The sequence below is a fragment of the Choloepus didactylus genome, chromosome X (genome assembly GCF_015220235.1).
Source record: "Choloepus didactylus isolate mChoDid1 chromosome X, mChoDid1.pri, whole genome shotgun sequence".
Classification (NCBI taxonomy): Eukaryota; Metazoa; Chordata; class Mammalia; order Pilosa; family Megalonychidae; genus Choloepus; species Choloepus didactylus.
The window spans coordinates 125,160,014-125,177,265 of record NC_051334.1 but is presented as its reverse complement, the minus strand read 5'-3'; the positions used below and the strand labels follow the sequence as shown (position 1 = coordinate 125,177,265).

The following is a 17,252-nucleotide window of genomic DNA, read 5'->3' as shown; positions in this document are numbered from 1 at the left end:
TTCTACTCATCCATCCATACACTGGACAAAGGGGAGTGTGGTCCATATGGCTTTCCCAATCACATTGTCACCCCTCATAAGCTACATTTTTATACAATCGCCTTCAAGATTCAAGGGTTCTGGGTTGTAGTTTGATAGTTTCAGGTATTTACTGCTAGCTATTCCAATTCATTAGAACCTAAAAAGGGTTGTCTGTGGTGCGTAAGAGTGCCCACCAGGGTGACCTCTTGGCTCCTTTTGGAATCTCTCTGCCCCTGCAGCTTATTTCATTTCCTTTCACATCCCCCTTTTGGTCAAGAAGATGTTCTCCGTCCCACATTGCCGGGTCTACATTCCTCCCCAGGAGTCATATTCCACGTTGCCAGGGAGATTCACTCCCCTGGGTGTCAGATCCCACGTAGCGGGGAGGGCAGTGATTTCACCTGCCAAGTTGGCTTAGCTAGAGACAGAGGGCCACATCTGAGCAACAAAGAGGCATTTGGGAGGAGGTTCTTAGGCACAATTATAGGCAGGCCTAGCCTCTCCTTTGCAGCCACAGTCTTGCCATGGGCAAGTCCTGTGGTAGAGGGCTCAGCCCACCAAACCACCAGTGGACAATTGATTTTCAACAAGGTTACCAAGTCCACTCAACTGGGAAAGAATACTCTTCAACAAATGGTACTGGGAGAACTGGTTATCCATATGCAAAAGAATGAAAGAGAAACGTTTTCTAACACCATATACAAAAATTCACTCAAGATGGCTCAAAGTCCTAAATGTTAAGAGCCCAGACTATCAAAGTCCTGGAAGAAAACTTAGGGAAGCATCTTCAGGATCTTGTATTAGACAGCGGTTTCTTAGACTTTACACCTGGAGCACAAGCAATGAAAGAAATTTTGTCCATCAGAGGACTTTGTCATGAAAATGAAAAGAGAATCTACTCAATGGTAAAAAATATTTGGAAACCACATATCTGATAAATATTTAATATTCAGAATATGTAAGGAACTCTTACACCTTAACAATAAAAAGACAAATAACCCAATTTAAAAATGGGCAAAAGCCTTGAATAGACATTTCTCCAAAGAGGATATCTGAATGGCTAGAAAGCCCATGAAAAGATGCTCAATATCTCTAGCTATTAGGGAAATGCATATCAAAACCATAATGAGATATCATTTCACACCCATTAGAATGGCTACTATTAAAGAAACAGAAAACTGTAGGTATTGGAAAGGATATGGAGAAATAGGAACACTCATTCACTGCTGGTGGGAATGTACAATGGTGCAGCCGCTATGGATGGTTTGGCTAAGGTTGGCTACTCAAGAAGCTAAGCATAAAAGTACCATATGACCTGGCAATCCCAATACTAGGTATATACCCAGAAGTATTGAAAGTAGGGATTCGAACAGATATTTGCACAACAATGTTCCTAGCAGCATTGTTCACAATTGCCAAAAGATGGAAGCAACCCCAAGTGTCCATCAAACCGATGACTGGATAAACAAAATGTGTATATACATCTGTTCCAGTTTGCTAAGGCTACTGGAATGCAAAATACCAGAAATGGAATTGGCTTTTACAATGGGGTTTATTAGTTCACAAATTTACAATTCTAAGGTCATGGAAATGTCCAAATTAAGGCATCAAAGAGGTAGATACCTTCTCTAAGCAAGACCGATGGCATCCAGGGTTCCTCTATCACATGGGAAGGCACATGGAGACGTCTGCTGGCCCTTCTCTCCTGGCTTCTGGTTTCAAAATGGCTCTCTCCAAAATTCTCTCTGAACTTTTCTCTTAGCTGCTCCTGGGGGCAAACTCTGTATTACATATATTAGCTTCTCTCTTTAAGTGTCTGTGTCTGTGTCGACTCTGAGCTCTCTCTCAAGCTTCTGAGCTCTCTTAAGGACTCTAGTAAACTAGGTAAGATCCACCTTGAATAGGCAAGGTCACATCTCCATGGAAATAATCTAATCAAAAGTTCCCACCCACAGTTGGGTGGTCACATCTCCATGGAAACAACCTAATCAAAAGATTCCACCCACAATAGGTTTGCCCCCACAAGAGTGGATTAAAAGAACATAGTCTTTTATGGGGTACATAACAGATTCAAACCAGCACAACATATAATGGAATACTATTCAGCTATAAAAAGGAATGAAGTCCTGATTCATGTGACAACATGGATGAACCTTGTGGACATTATGCTGAGTAAAGCCAAGGACAAATATTGCATTATCTCACTGATATGAACTAATTATAATAAACAAACTCATAGACTTAGAATCTAGAATATTGGTTACCAGGGGATAGAATGGGAGTAGAGAATGAGCAGTTGATGCTTAAATTGTACAGAATTTGTGATTAGGTTGATTGTAAACATGTGGAAATTGATGGTGGTGATGGTAGCACATTATTGTGACTGTAATTAACAGTGCTGAATTTTGTATTGAAAGTAGTTGAAGGGGGAAGTTTTGGGTTGTGTATGTTACTAGAATGAAAGTTAGAAGATAAAACATGGGACTGTATAACACAGTGTACTTGTTTTGAACAATGGACTAGGGTTAATAGTACAAGTGTAAGAATGTTTCGTGAATTATAACAAATGTATGACACTAATACAATGTGTTAATAATAGGGTGGTATACAGGAAAAATATACCTAATGTAAACTATGGCCTATCGTTTAATAGTGCTATTTTAATATTCTTTCATCAGTTGTAACAAAGGTACCTGTTCCGGTTTGCTAATGCTGCCATTATGCAAAATACCAGAAATGGATTGGCTTTTATAAAGGGGGTTTATTTGGTTACAAAGTGACAGTCTGAAGGCATGAAAATGTCCAAATGAAGGCATCAACACAACTATACCTTCACCGAAGGAAGGCCAATGGCATCCGGAAAACCTCTGTTAGCTGTTAAGGCATGTGGCTGGCATCTGCTGATCCCAGGTTGTGTTCCAGCTCCTCTCTCAGCTCCTGTGAGTTCTTCAAAGTGTCTCTCTTAGCTGTAGCACCTCCTTCTGTCTGTGAACACTTTTGTAGGACTCCAGTGATTCAATTAAGACCTACCCTGAATGGGTGGGGTAACACCTCCATGGAAATTATTCAATCGAAAGTATCGCCCACAGTTGATTGAGTCACATCTCCATGGAAACCCTCAATCAAAGGATTACAACCTAATCAACACCAATACATCTGCCCCCACAAGATTGCATCAAAGAACATGGCATTTTGGGGGACATAATACATCCAAACTGGCACAGTACCAAACTAATGCACAGTGTCAATAATAGGATGGTATATGGGAATGCTGTATTTTTAGTATGATTTTTATGTACGCCTACAACTTCTCTAAAATAATAATAACAATAACAATAGGACATATTTCATAGGCCTCTGTTGGGTGTTTTAAATGAGGTAATCTGTGTAAATTGCTTCACACAGTCCTTAGAACATGGAATGTCTCAATAAATGCTGGCTACTACTGACAAAAGGAAAGTACAATTATAAAAAATGCTATCATCAATTGTAACAAATGTTCCACAGCAATGAAAGGTGTTGGGGTGGGGCAAGATGGCAGACTGGTGAGCTGTAAGTTTTAGTTACTCCTCCAGGAAAGTAGGTAAAAAGCCAGGAACTACGTGGACTGGACACCACAGAGCAATCTGTCTTTGGGCATACTTCATACAACACTCATGAAAACGTGGAACTGCTGAGATCAGCGAAATCTGTAAGTTTTTGCGGCCAGGGGACCCGCGCCCCTCCCTGCCAGGCTCAGTCCCGGGGGAGGAGGGGCTGTCAGCTCCGGGAAGGAGAAGGGAGAATTGCAGTGGCTGCTCTTATCGGAAACTCATTCTACTGATTCAAACTCCAACCATAGATAGACTGAGACCAGACACCAGAGACTCTGAGAGCAGCCAGCCCAGCAGAGAGGAGACAGGCATAGAAAAAAAAACAACACGAAAAACTCCAAAATAAAAGCAGAGGATTTTTGGAGTTCTGGTGAACACAGAAAGGGGAAGGGGCGGAGCTCAGGCCTTGAGGCGCATATGCAAATCCCGAAGCAAAGGCTGATCTCTCTGCCCTGTGCACCTTTCCTTAAGGGCCCTGGTTGCTTTGTCTATCAGCATTTCAATAACCCATTAGATCTCTGAGGAGGGCCGTTTTTTTTTTTTTTTTTTTAAATCCTTTTTGCTTTTTCTAAACAATTACTCTAAGAAGCTCAATACAGAAAGCTTCAAAGAATTGCAATTTGGGCACGTCAAGTCAAGAGCAAACTAAGAGAGCTCTGAGACAAAAAGGCAATAATCCAGTGGCTGAGAAAATTCACTAAACAACACAACTTCCCAAGAAAAGGGGGGGTGTCCGCTCACAGCCACCATCCTGGTGGACAGGAAACACCCTGCCCATCGCCAGCCCCATAGCCCAGAGCTGCCCCAGACAACCCAGTGTGACGGAAGTGCTTCAAATAACAGGCACACACCACAAAACTGGGCGTGACATTAGCCTTCCTGCAACCTCAGCTGAATGTCCCAGAGCTGGGAAGGTGGAGCCGTGTGAATAACAAAGCCCCATTCAGCCATCATTTGAGCAGACTGGGAGCCTCCCTACACAGCCCAAGCAGCCCAGAACTGCCCTGGGGGGACGGCACTCACCTGTGACATAGCACAGTCATCCCTCAACAGAGGACCCGGGGTGCACAGCCTGGAAGAGGGGCCCACTTGCAAGTCTCAGGAGCCATACGCCAATACCAAAGACTTGTGGGTCAGTGGCAGAGAACAAAACTGTGGCAGGACTGAACTGAAGGATTAGACTATTGCAGCAGCTTTAAAACTCTAGGATCATCAGGGAGATTTGATTGTTAGGGCCACCCCCCCTCCCCGACTGCCCAGAAACACGCCCCACATACAAGGCAGGCAACACCAACTACACACGCAAGCTTGGTGACAACCAATAGGGGCCCCACAAGACTCACTCCCCCACTCACCAAAAAGGCTAAGCAGGGGAGATCTGGCTTGTGGAGAACAGGTGGCTCGTGGACGCCACCTGCTGGTTAGTTAGAGAAAGTGTACTCCACAAAGCTGTAGATCTGATAAATTAGAGATAGGACTTCAACTGGTCTACAAACCCTAAAAGACCCTATCAAGTTCAAGCAAATGCCACGAGGCCAAAAACAACAGAAAATTATAAAGCATATGAAAAAACCAGACGATTATGGACAACCCAAGCCCAAGCACCCAAATCAAAAGACCAGAAGAGACACAGCACCTAGAGCAGCTACTCAAAGAACTAAAGATGAACAATGAGACCATAGTACGGGATATGAAGGAAATCAAGAAGACCCTAGAAGAGCATAAAGAAGACATTGCAAGACTAAATAAAAAAATGGATGATCTTATGGAAATTAAAGAACTGTTGACCAAATTAAAAGATTCTGGACACTCATAGTACAAGACTAGAGGAAGTTGAACAACGAATCAGTGACCTGGAAGATGACAGAATGGAAAATGAAAGCATAAAAGAAAGAATGGGGAAAAAAAATTGAAAAACTCGAAATGGACCTCAGGATATGATAGATAATATGAAACGTCCGAATATAAGACTCATTGGTGTCCCAGAAGGGGAAGAAAAGGGTAAAGGTCTAGGAAGAGTATTCAAAGAAATTGTTGGGGAAAACTTCCCAAATCTTCTAAACAACATAAATACACAAATCATAAATGCTCAGGCGAACTCCAAATAGAATAAATCCAAAAAAACCCACTCCGAGACATATACTGATCACACTGTCAAACATAGAAGAAGAGGAGCAAGTTCTGAAAGCAGCAAGAGAAAAGCATTCACCACATACAAAGGAAACAGCATAAGACTAAGTAGTGACTACTCAGCAGCCACCATGGAGGCAAGAAGGCAGTGGCACGATATATTTAAAATTCTGAGTGAGAGGAATTTCCAGCCAAGAATAGTTTATCCAGCAAAGCTCTCCTTCAAATTTGAGGGAGAGCTTAAATTTTTCACAGACAAAGAAATGCTGAGAGAATTTGCTAACAAGAGACCTGCCCTACTGGAGATACTAAAGGGAGCCCTACAGGCAGAGAAACAAAGACAGGACAGAGAGACTTGGAGAAAGGTCTAGGAAGGGTAAAGGTCTAGGAAGAGTATTCAAAGAAATTGTTGGGGAAAACTTCCCAAATCTTCTAAACAACATAAATACACAAATCATAAATGCTCAGCGAACTCCAAATAGAATAAATCCAAAAAACCCACTCCGAACATATACTGATCACACTGTCAAACATAGAAGAGAAGGAGCAAGTTCTGAAAGCAGCAAGAGAAAAGCAATTCACCACATACAAAGGAAACAGCATAAGACTAAGTAGTGACTACTCAGCAGCCACCATGGAGGCAAGTGGCATGATATATTTAAAATTCTGAGTGAGAGGAATTTCCAGCCAAGAATACTTTATCCAGCAAAGCTCTCCTTCAAATTTGAGGGAGAGCTTAAATTTTTCACAGACAAAGAAATGCTGAGAGAATTTGCTAACAAGACACCTGCCCTACTGGAGATACTAAAGGGAGCCCTACAGACAGAGAAACAAAGACAGGACAGAGAGACTTGGAGAAAGGTTCAGTACTAAAGAGATTCGGTATGGGTACAATAAAGGATATTAATAGAGAGAGGGAAAAATATGGCAAACATAATCCAAAGATAACATGGCCGATTCAAGAAATGCCTTCACGGTTTTAACGTTGAATGTAAATGGATTAAACTACTCCCCAATTACAAGATATAGATTCGCAGAATGGATCAAAAAAATGAACCATCAATATGTTGCATACAAGAGACTCATCTTAGACACAGGGACACAAGAAACTGAAAGTGAAAGGATGGAAAAAAATATTTCATGCAAGCTACAGCCAAAAGAAAGCAGGTGTAGCAATATTAATCTCAGATAAAATAGACTTCAAATGCAGGAGATGTTTTGAGAGACAAGAAGGCCACTACATACTAATAAAAGGGGCAATTCAGCAAGAAGAAATAACAATCGTAAATGTCTATGCACCCAATCAAGGTGCCACAAATACATGAGAGAAACCTGGCAAAACTAAAGGAAGCAATTGATGTTTCCACAATTATTGTGGAAACATCACTCTCTCCTATAGATAGATCAACCAGACAGAAGACCAATAAGGAAATTGAAAACCTAAACAATCTGATAAATGAATTAGATTTAACAGACATATACAGGACATTACATCCCAAATCACCAGGATACACATACTTTTCTAGTGCTCACGGAACTTTCTCCAGAATAGATCATATGCTGGGACATAAAACAAGCCTCAATAAATTTAAAAAAGATTGAAATTATTCAAAGCACATTCTCTGACCACAATGGAATACAATTAGAAGTCAATAACCATCAGAGACTTAGAAAATTCACAAATACCTGGAGGTTAAACAACACACTCCTAAACAATCAGTGGGTTAAAGAAGAAAATAGCAAGAGAAATTGCTAAATATATAGAGACGAATGAAAATGAGAACACAACATACCAAAACCTATGGGATGCAGCAAAAGCAGTGCTAAGGGGGAAATTTATAGCACTAAATGCATATATTAAAAAGGAAGAAAGAGCCAAAATCAAAGAACTAATGGATCAACTGAAGAAGCTAGAAAATGAACAGCAAACCATCCTAACCAAGTACAAGAAAAAGAAATAACAAGGATTAAAGCAGAAATAAATGACATAGAGAACAAAAAAACAATAGAGAGGATAAACATCACCAAAAGTTGGTTCTTTGAGAAGATCAACAAGATTGACAAGCCACTAGCTAGACTGACAAAATCAAAAAGAGAGAAGACCCATATAAACAAAATAATGAATGAAAAAAGGTGACATAACTGCAGATCCTGAAGAAATTAAAAAAATTATAAGAGGATATTATGAAACAACTGTATGGCAACAAACTGGATAATGTAGAAGAAATGGACAATTTCCTGGAAACATATGAACAACCTAGACTGACCAGAGAAGAAATAGAAGACCTCAACCAACCCATCACAAGCAAAGAGATCCAATCAGTCATCAAAAATCTTCCCACAAATAAATGCCCAGGGCCAGATGGCTTCACAGGGGAATTCTACCAAACTTTCCAGAAAGAACTGACACCAATCTTACTCAAACTCTTTCAAAACATTGAAAAAAATGGAACACTACCTAACTCATTTTATGAAGCTAACATCAATCTAATACCAAAACCAGGCAAGGATGCTACAAAAAAGGAAAACTACCGGCCAATCTCCCCTAATGAATATAGATGCAAAATCCTCAACAAAATACTTGCAAATCGAAATCCAAAGACACATTAAAAAAATCATACACCATGACCAAGTGGGATTCATTCCAGGCATGCAGGATGGTTCAACATAAGAAAAAACAATCAATGTATTACAACACATTAAAAACTCGAAAGGGAAAAATCAATTGATCATCTCAATAGATGCTGAAAAAGCATTTGACAAAATCCAACATCCCTTTTTGATAAAAACACTTCAAAAGGTAGGAATTGAAGGAAACTTCCTCAACATGATAAAGAGCATATATGAAAAACCACAGCCAGCATAGTACTCAATGGTGAGAAGACTGAAAGCCTTCCCTCTAAGATCAGGAACAAGACAAGGATCCCGTTGTCACCACTGGTTATTCAACATTGTGCTGGAAGTGGCTAGCCAGGGCAATCCGGCAAGACAAGAAATAAAAGGCATCCAAATTGGAAAGAAGAAGTAAAACTGTCATTGTTTGCAGATGATATGATCTTATATCTAGAAAACCCTGAGAAAATCAACGATACACCTACTAGAGCTAATAAACAAATTTAGCAAAGTAGCGGGATACAAGATTAATGCACATAAGTCAGTAATGTTTCTATATGCTAGAAATGAACAAACTGAAGAGACACTCAAGAAAAGATACCATTTTCAATAGCAACTAAAAAAATCAAGTACCTATGGAATAAACTTAACCAAAGATGTAAAAGACCTATACAAAGAAAACTACATAACTCTACTAAAAGAAATAGAAGGGGACCTTAAAAGATGGAAAAATATTCCATGTTCATGGATAGGAAGGCTAAATGTCATTAAGATGTCAATTCTACCCAAACTCATCTACAGATTCAATGCAATCCCAATCAAAATTCCAACAACCTACTTTGCAGACTTGGAAAAGCTAGTTATCAAATTTATTTGGAAAGGGAAGATGCCTCGAATTGCTAAAGACACTCTAAAAAAAGAAAAACGAAGTGGGAGGACTTACACTCCCTGACTTTGAAGCTTATTATAAAGCCACAGTTGCCAAAACAGCATGGTACTGGCACAAAGATAGACATATAGATCAATGGAAATCGAATTGAGAATTCAGAGATAGACCCTCAGATCTATGGCCGACTGATCTTTGATAAGGCCCCCAAAGTCACCGAACTGAGCCATAATGGTCTTTTCAACAAATGGGGCTGGGAGAGTTGGATATCCATATCCAAAAGAATGAAAGAGGACCCTACCTCACCCCCTACACAAAAATTAACTCAAAATGGACCAAAGATCTCAATATAAAAGAAAGTACCATAAAACTCCTAGAAGATAATGTAGGAAAACATCTTCAAGACCTTGTATTAGGAGGCCACTTCCTAGACTTTACACCCAAAGCACAAGCAACAAAAGAGAAAATAGATAATTGGGAACTCCTCAAGCTTAGAAGTTTCTGCACCTCAAAGGAATTTCTCAAAAAGGTAAAGAGGCAGCCAACTCAATGGGAAAAAATTTTTGGAAACCATGTATCTGACAAAAGACTGATATCTTGCATATACAAAGAAATCCTACAACTCAATGACAATAGTACAGACAGCCCAATTATAAAATGGGCAAAAGATATGAAAAGACAGTTCTCTGAAGAGGAAATACAAATGGCCAAGAAACACATGAAAAAATGTTCAGCTTCACTAGCTATTAGAGAGATGCAAATTAAGACCACAATGGGATACCATCTAACACCGGTTAGAATGGCTGCCATTAAACAAACAGGAAACTACAAATGCTGGAGAGGTTGTGGAGAAATTGGAACTCTTATTCATTGTTGGTGGGACTGTATAATGGTTCAGCCATTCTGGAAATCAGTCTGGCGGTTCCTTAGAAAACTAGATATAGAGCTACCATTCGATCCAGCGATTGCACTTCTCGGTATATACCCGGAAGATCGGAAAGCAGTGACACGAACAGATATCTGCACGCCAATGTTCATAGCAGCATTATTCACAATTGCCAAGAGATGGAAACAACCCAAATGTCCTTCAACAGATGAGTGGATAAATAAAATGTGGTATATACACACGATGGAATACTACGCGGCAGTAAGAAGGAACGATCTGGTGAAACATATGACAACATGGATGAACCTTGAAGACATAATGCTGAGCGAAATAAGCCAGGCACAAAAAGAGAAATATTATATGCTACCACTAATGTGAACTTTGAAAAATGTAAAACAAATGGTTTATAATGTAGAATGTAGGGGAACTAGCAGTAGAGAGCAATTAAGGAAGGGGGAACAATAATCCAAGAACAGATAAGCTATTTAACGTTCTGGGGATGCCCAGAAATGACTATGGTCTGTTAATTTCTGATGGATGTAGTAGGAACAAGTTCACTGAAATGTTGCTATATTACGTAACTTTCTTGGGGTAAAGTAGGAACATGTTGGAAGTTAAGCAGTTATCTTAGGTTAGTTGTCTTTTTCTTACCCCCTTGTTATGGTCTCTTTGAAATGTTCTTTTATTGTATGTTTGTTTTCTTTTTAACTTTTTTTTCATACAGTTGATTTAAAAAAGAAGGGAAAGTTAAAAAAAAAAAGAAAGAAAAAAGACCAACAAGGAAAAAAAAAAAAAAGATGTAGTGCCCCCGTGAGGAGCCTGTGGAGAATGCAGGGGTATTCGCCTACCCCACCTCCATGGTTGCTAACATGACCACAGACATAGGGGACTGGTGGGTTTGATGGGTTGAGCCCTCTACCATAAGTTTTAACCCTTGGGAAGAACGGTTGCTGCAAAGGAGAGGCTAGGCCTCCCTGTATCTGTGCCTAAGAGTCTCCTCCTGAATGCCTCTTTGTTGCTCAGATGTGGCCCTGTCTCTCTGGCTAAGCCAACTTGAAAGGTGAAATCACTGCCCTCCCCCCTACGTGGGATCAGACACCCAGGGAAGTGAATCTCCCTGGCAACGTGGAATATGACTCCCGGGGAGGAATGTAGACCCGGCATCGTGGGATGGAGAACATCTTCTTGACCAAAAGGGGGGATGTGAAAGGAAATGAAATAAGCTTCAGTGGCAGAGAGATTCCAAAACGAGCCGAGAGATCACTCTGGGTGGGCACTCTTACGCACACTTTAGACAACCTTTTTAGGTTCTAAAGAATTGGGGTAGCTGGTGGTGGATACCTGAAACTATTAAACTACAACCCAGAACCCATGAATCTCGAAGACAGTTGTATAAAAATGTAGCTTATGAGGGGTGACAATGGGATTGGGAATGCCATAAGGACCAAACTCCACTTTGTCTAGTTTATGGATGGATGTGTAGAAAAGTAGGGGAAGGAAACAAACAGACAAGGTACCCAGTGTTCTTTTTACTTCAATTGCTCTTTTTCACTCTAATTATTATTCTTGTTATTTTTGTGTGTGTGCTAATGAAGGTGTCAGGGATTGATTTAGGTGATGAATGTACAACTATGTAATGGTACTGTAAACAATCGAAAGTACAATTTGTTTTGTATGACTGCGTGGTATGTGAATATATCTCAATAAAATGATGATTAAAAAAAAATGAATTGAAGTTAGGCAACTGAAGGCATGGGAGAAAATATTTCAGGCTGTGAAATAATACTTGCAAAAAAAAAAAAAAAAAAAAAGAAAGGTGTTGGGGCTGGGGTGGTGTATGGGAATCCTATATTTTACGCATGTTTGTTCTGTAAACCCACAACTTTTCTAATAAATTTTTTTTTAAAGAATGATCAGAACCTCAGAGAAATGTGGGGCATATTAATCACACCCACATAGGCATAATAGGAGTACCAGAGAGGAGAGAGAGATATAACGGGCAGAAAAAATATTCAGAGAAATAAAGACTGAAAATTTCCCAAATTTTATGCTTAATTTATACATCCAAGTAGCTCAACAAATTCAAAATAGGGGAAATACTAAAAGATTCACACCCAGACACTTCACAGTGAAACCATTGAAAGCCAAAGACAAAGAGAACATCTTGAACACAGAAAGAGAAACAATTCATCATATACTAGGGAACCTTACTAAGATTCAACATCTGAAACCATAATGGCCAGAAGGTAGTGGGATGATATATTCAAAGAACTGAAAGAAAAATACTTTCAATCAAGAATTTTAATATCTAGTAAAACTTTTAGAAATAAAAGTGAAATAAATACATTCCTAAATAAAAAATAGCTGATAGAATTCATTGCTAGCATACTTGCCTTACAAGAAATACTAAAAGGGGTTAATTCTTCAGGCTGAGAACAAGTGATACCAGACTAATTCAAATCCACATGAAAAAACAAAGAGCACTGGTCAAAGTAATTATGTAGGTAATTATAAAAGACAGTATAATGACATACTGCTTTTCCTTTCTTTTCTTAACTGATTTAAAGACATTGCATAAAACAATATATGTGTGTGTGTATATATAATTGTATATGTGTATATAGCTGTATCTTTGGCTTATAACATATAGAAATTTAAATATTTGACAATAACAGCACAAAGGAGGTAGATGGGAGCAAAGTTTTATTGAAGTAAGGAAATGGCACCAGATAGTAACTTGAATTTCACAATAAGAAATGAAGAAAATTAGAAATGGTAAATTAGAAATTTGATAAACAAACTATAAATATGTACTTACTCTGCTTTCTTCTCTCAGTTTCTTTAAAAGACACAAGATTATATAAATAATTTAAACAATGTATTATTAGGTTTGTAAATGTCACTCTAAAACACATCCATTTAAAACAAAAGGAGAAACAGTAAAAAGGAACAAAGGAACAAAAAAGGCATGACATAGAAAACAAAAAAAAGTAAAATAGCAGATGCAAATTCTAGCATATCAATAATAATATTAAACATGAATGGATTGAACAATCTGATCAAAAGACAGAAATTATAGGATTGAACTTTTTAAAAACATCCAAATATACTACCTAGCAGGACACACACTTTAGATCAAAGATACAAATAGATTCAAAGTAAAAGGATAGAAAAAGACCATGCAAACAGCAACCATAAGAGATTTGGAGTGGTTATGCGCCCTCACAACAGAGCCCCAGAATACATGAAGCGAAAACAAAATCAAAGGGAGAAAACAGACAATTCAACAATAATGGTTGAAGACTTAAGTATGACATTTTCAATAACGGATAGAACAACTAAGCCTAGTTGTGAGGTGCATATATGGGTATAATTACTATATTTTCCTGATGAACTGACCATTTTATTATTTTCAAATAATAAAAACCCATTTTGTTTTACTTTGAATCTATTTGTATCTTTGAATCTGAAATGTGCCTCCTGTAAGCAGTATATTTGGATGTTTTTAAAAAGTTCAATCTTATGATCTCTGTCTTTTGATCAGATTGTTTAATCCATCCGTGTTGGGGAGAATGTGGCAAACATCCTCATGCATTGTTGGTATAAATGTAAAATGTTGCATTTGCTTTGGAAGGCAGTCTGGCAGTTCCTCAAAATGTTAAACCCAGAGTATGACCCAGCAATTCTACTCCTAGGTATATACCCAAGAAAATTGAAAACACGTTCACACAAAAACCTATATGCAAATGTTCAGAGAGCATTATTCATAATATCCAAAAAGTGGAAACAAATGTCCATCAACTGACAAATAGATAAGTAAAATGTGACATATTATTTGGAAAGCGAAAGGAAAGAAGTACTGATACATGCTACAACATGGATGAACCTTAAAAATTATGCTATGCTAGAGAAGACCATATATTTTATGATTACATTTATATGAAATATCCAGAATAGGCAAATCAGTAGAGACATAGATTAGTGGTTGCCTAGGGCTAGTTGAGGGAATGGGGAGTAACCACCAATAGGTATGGGGTTTCTTTTTGGGGTGATGAAAATTTTCTAAACCTAAATTGTGGTGATGGTAACACAACTCTGTGAATATACTAAAACCATTGAATTTTACACTTTTTAAATGGGTGAATTTATGTCAATTATATCTCAAAGATGTTCAGAATATATATGATTTAAAAGGAGTACATATGCACTCTAAAGGGGCTGTGCTTTTGGTCCTTATCTTTGTTGATAATAGTGCCTTAAACATAGTAGGAAATATCTGTGGAATAGTGAGTGAAAAAAATAAAATGTCCTAATTTGAAAATGGGATTTTCTGTCTTGGTTAGAGAAATACTTAACTAGTAGCGATAAAATACACAAGCCTCTTAGAAAGCATTGTGAAGGAACAGCAGCATGGTATATAGGTATCTTTCTGAGAAAATGTAAAATGCTCTATTTCAAAGAGAAAACACACCTGTAAAGTGACATTCAAGGAATATGACAAAAATAAGTAAGAAAATAAGAAACTATATAGTTGGAAAAGAATTCCTGATATGTAAACCATTAATTAATCTATGCTAAATTAATTAATAGATTAGATTAATTAATCTATTAATCTAGACCTGTGAATTACAGGTCTGGTATGAGAATTGATTCCTAGAGGAAAGAGCCAGACTCTCTGGAGGGGAAACATAGAACCAATAAATAGAATCCACTTATTTTTCTCTCATTCACTTAATTGTTTCTTTTTTGTTTTGAGTGCCTCTTATGTGCAAGGTTTTATTTCTTCACTCCCAATCTAACATGGGCCTTTCTATCAAGAAGCTTATACTTTAGTAGGAAATCTAGGAGTCTCTCTCTCTCTCTCTCTCTCTCTCTCTCTCTCTCTCTCTCTCTCTCACACACACACACACACACACACACGGTAAAAAGTGACAGATGTTATAAGAGTGCTGAAGTGCTGTAGGGATTCAGAAGTAACATTTGAGCTGGATTTAAGCATGTAGCATCGGGGAGAAGGGCATTCTAATCAGAAGGAGCAACAAGAAAAATCCAGGGCATTCAGTTTGGCTGTGCTTGTGAAGGAGAGTAATGGGAGGTAAAGCTGGGGCCAAGTATATCCCAGCTCTGCCTCTTACTAGCTGTATGAGCTTGGAAAGTTACTTAACTTCTCTAGGCCTCAGCATCCTCTTTTTAAAAATGGAGATGATAATACCACTGCCCTCGGGGTTACTGGGAGAATTAAGTGAGATAATACACATTAAGTACTTATACCCTGTTTGGCACAGAGTAAGTGCTCAATAAGTGTTTCCTGTTTGCACATGGAAAATCTTGAATGCCAAGCTATTACATTTGGGCTTTTATGTTGTGGGAAGCCATAAAGATTTAAGATAGGGGAGTAACATAATCAGAGCAATACCTTAGGAAAATTAACTTGGCATTGGGCTGAAGGTGAGAGAAGGGGAGTCCAGGAGATGTAAAAAAAGCTTGAACTTGGGTGTTGACAGTGGTAGAACAGTATAAAATCACTGAGAGTTAGGTGGTGGTGTAACACATTTAGGAAACATGGGAGAGGGAGGAGGTTTGAGGGAGAAAATGAAAGGTCAGTTTTGTACATAGTGAGTTTGAGATACCAGTAGGACCTCCCCCCAAAATTGTATGACCATCATGGCTTGGGAGAATGACTTGGGAGTTATTGCTCAGAATTTGTAGCCAAGAGATTGAGATTGCCAAAGGAAAAAAATATATAGGAGAGAAGAGAAGACAGCTAAGGACAGAGCCCTTAGAGGTGGGAAAATAAAGAGAAAGTAGATAATGTGATTTTAGTTGCCTTTCATAAAATTTTGTTGTTGCTACCGTGATCATAAACCCTTTCTTCAAACCTAAAAACTTATTGTTTTACTATCTTCGTAAGTACCACAGATAAATGGACTGATCTGTAATGCCTCTTATACACATTTAAAGATGGATATGATATTTCTTCTAAATCCTTTTGCTTTTCCGAACTAAGACTGGCACAAGATCTATTAAGATGGCAGACCAGTTATATTTCTGGGTGAACACGAGTTTTGAAGAATATATGAGGCTTTATAGGAAGCTAAGGTTTGAGATGTCTTACAGATGTTCCCAGAAATTGCAGAGAGATATGGACAGCCTTGAGGTACTACATGGTGGCCAATAACATGCCTGACTCTTTTTCATTGAAAATTTGAAAGTTGATTTTTACCTTGAAGTTCCTTGGTTATCTGGAGAGAGGGCAGAGTAGTTACAAGGGTAGAAACTGGGTTCCAGTCCTGCTGCATGATATAAAATTGCCTGTGGATATCTCCAGCACAAGTTGTTTTGTTATTCCTTCAATCATTAGTGCATATAGCAGCGAAAAATGTAAGGTGATTTGAGGCCATCATGCCGGGCTTTTCTGAAGAACTGAGGAAGTGCCTGCTTGCACCAGACAGATGGGAGTTCTTTGCCGTAAAAGAGAAATTACTTGAATTGGGCGATTCAGTTTCTTTGTTTCTAACAAGGGCCCTGTGTTTTAATTAACTTTTACAAGCGAATAATGGGCAGTAGCCACAGTCCAGTTGGCTGGCAAAGGAATTGTATGGTGTTCTGTTGCAATATAAAGATGTTTATAAGTCTTTGATGTTGGAAGGTTTTTGTGGCACTTTAAAACTAATGAGCTGGCTCTATTCTCCTCTACATACTCCACTAGCCCTTTTATGACCCTTTTTTTCCATTCTTGTTTTAGGGGATTTTGTGTGTGTGTGTGTGTGTGTGTGTGTGTGTGTTAATTTGCTTCCTTTACTTGCATTTAGGAAACTTCTGAGTCAGGCTAGTTTCAATGCTATTTTCAGAATTCTTTCCAAGGTCAACCTGGTTCTGTTATATCCAGATGCTGACCCTTCATGCCTTTCAGCTTCTCCCCATTAACTCCAATTACTGTCTCAGCCAGCTACATAATGAAGGGGATTGGGGTTTGGGGGATATGGTTTGATTCCTAACCTGGAATGTTCTGTAGATAACAGCTAGAGATTGTTGTAATGTGGGAAATTTGAGGAGAGGCTCCATAGGATAAGAATATACTTAGCCTGTATTGTGAAAGCTTAAAATGTAATTTCCTCTTCTT

General features: G+C 38.6%; 1 protein-coding gene across 6 annotated transcripts in view; it reads left to right on the top strand.

Annotated features, from left to right (window-relative positions):
* The window catches only part of MORC4 (MORC family CW-type zinc finger 4), a 118,160-nt gene that overhangs the window by 75,321 nt on the left and 25,587 nt on the right, over window positions 1-17,252 (top strand). The gene's annotated exons all lie outside the window — the stretch shown is intronic.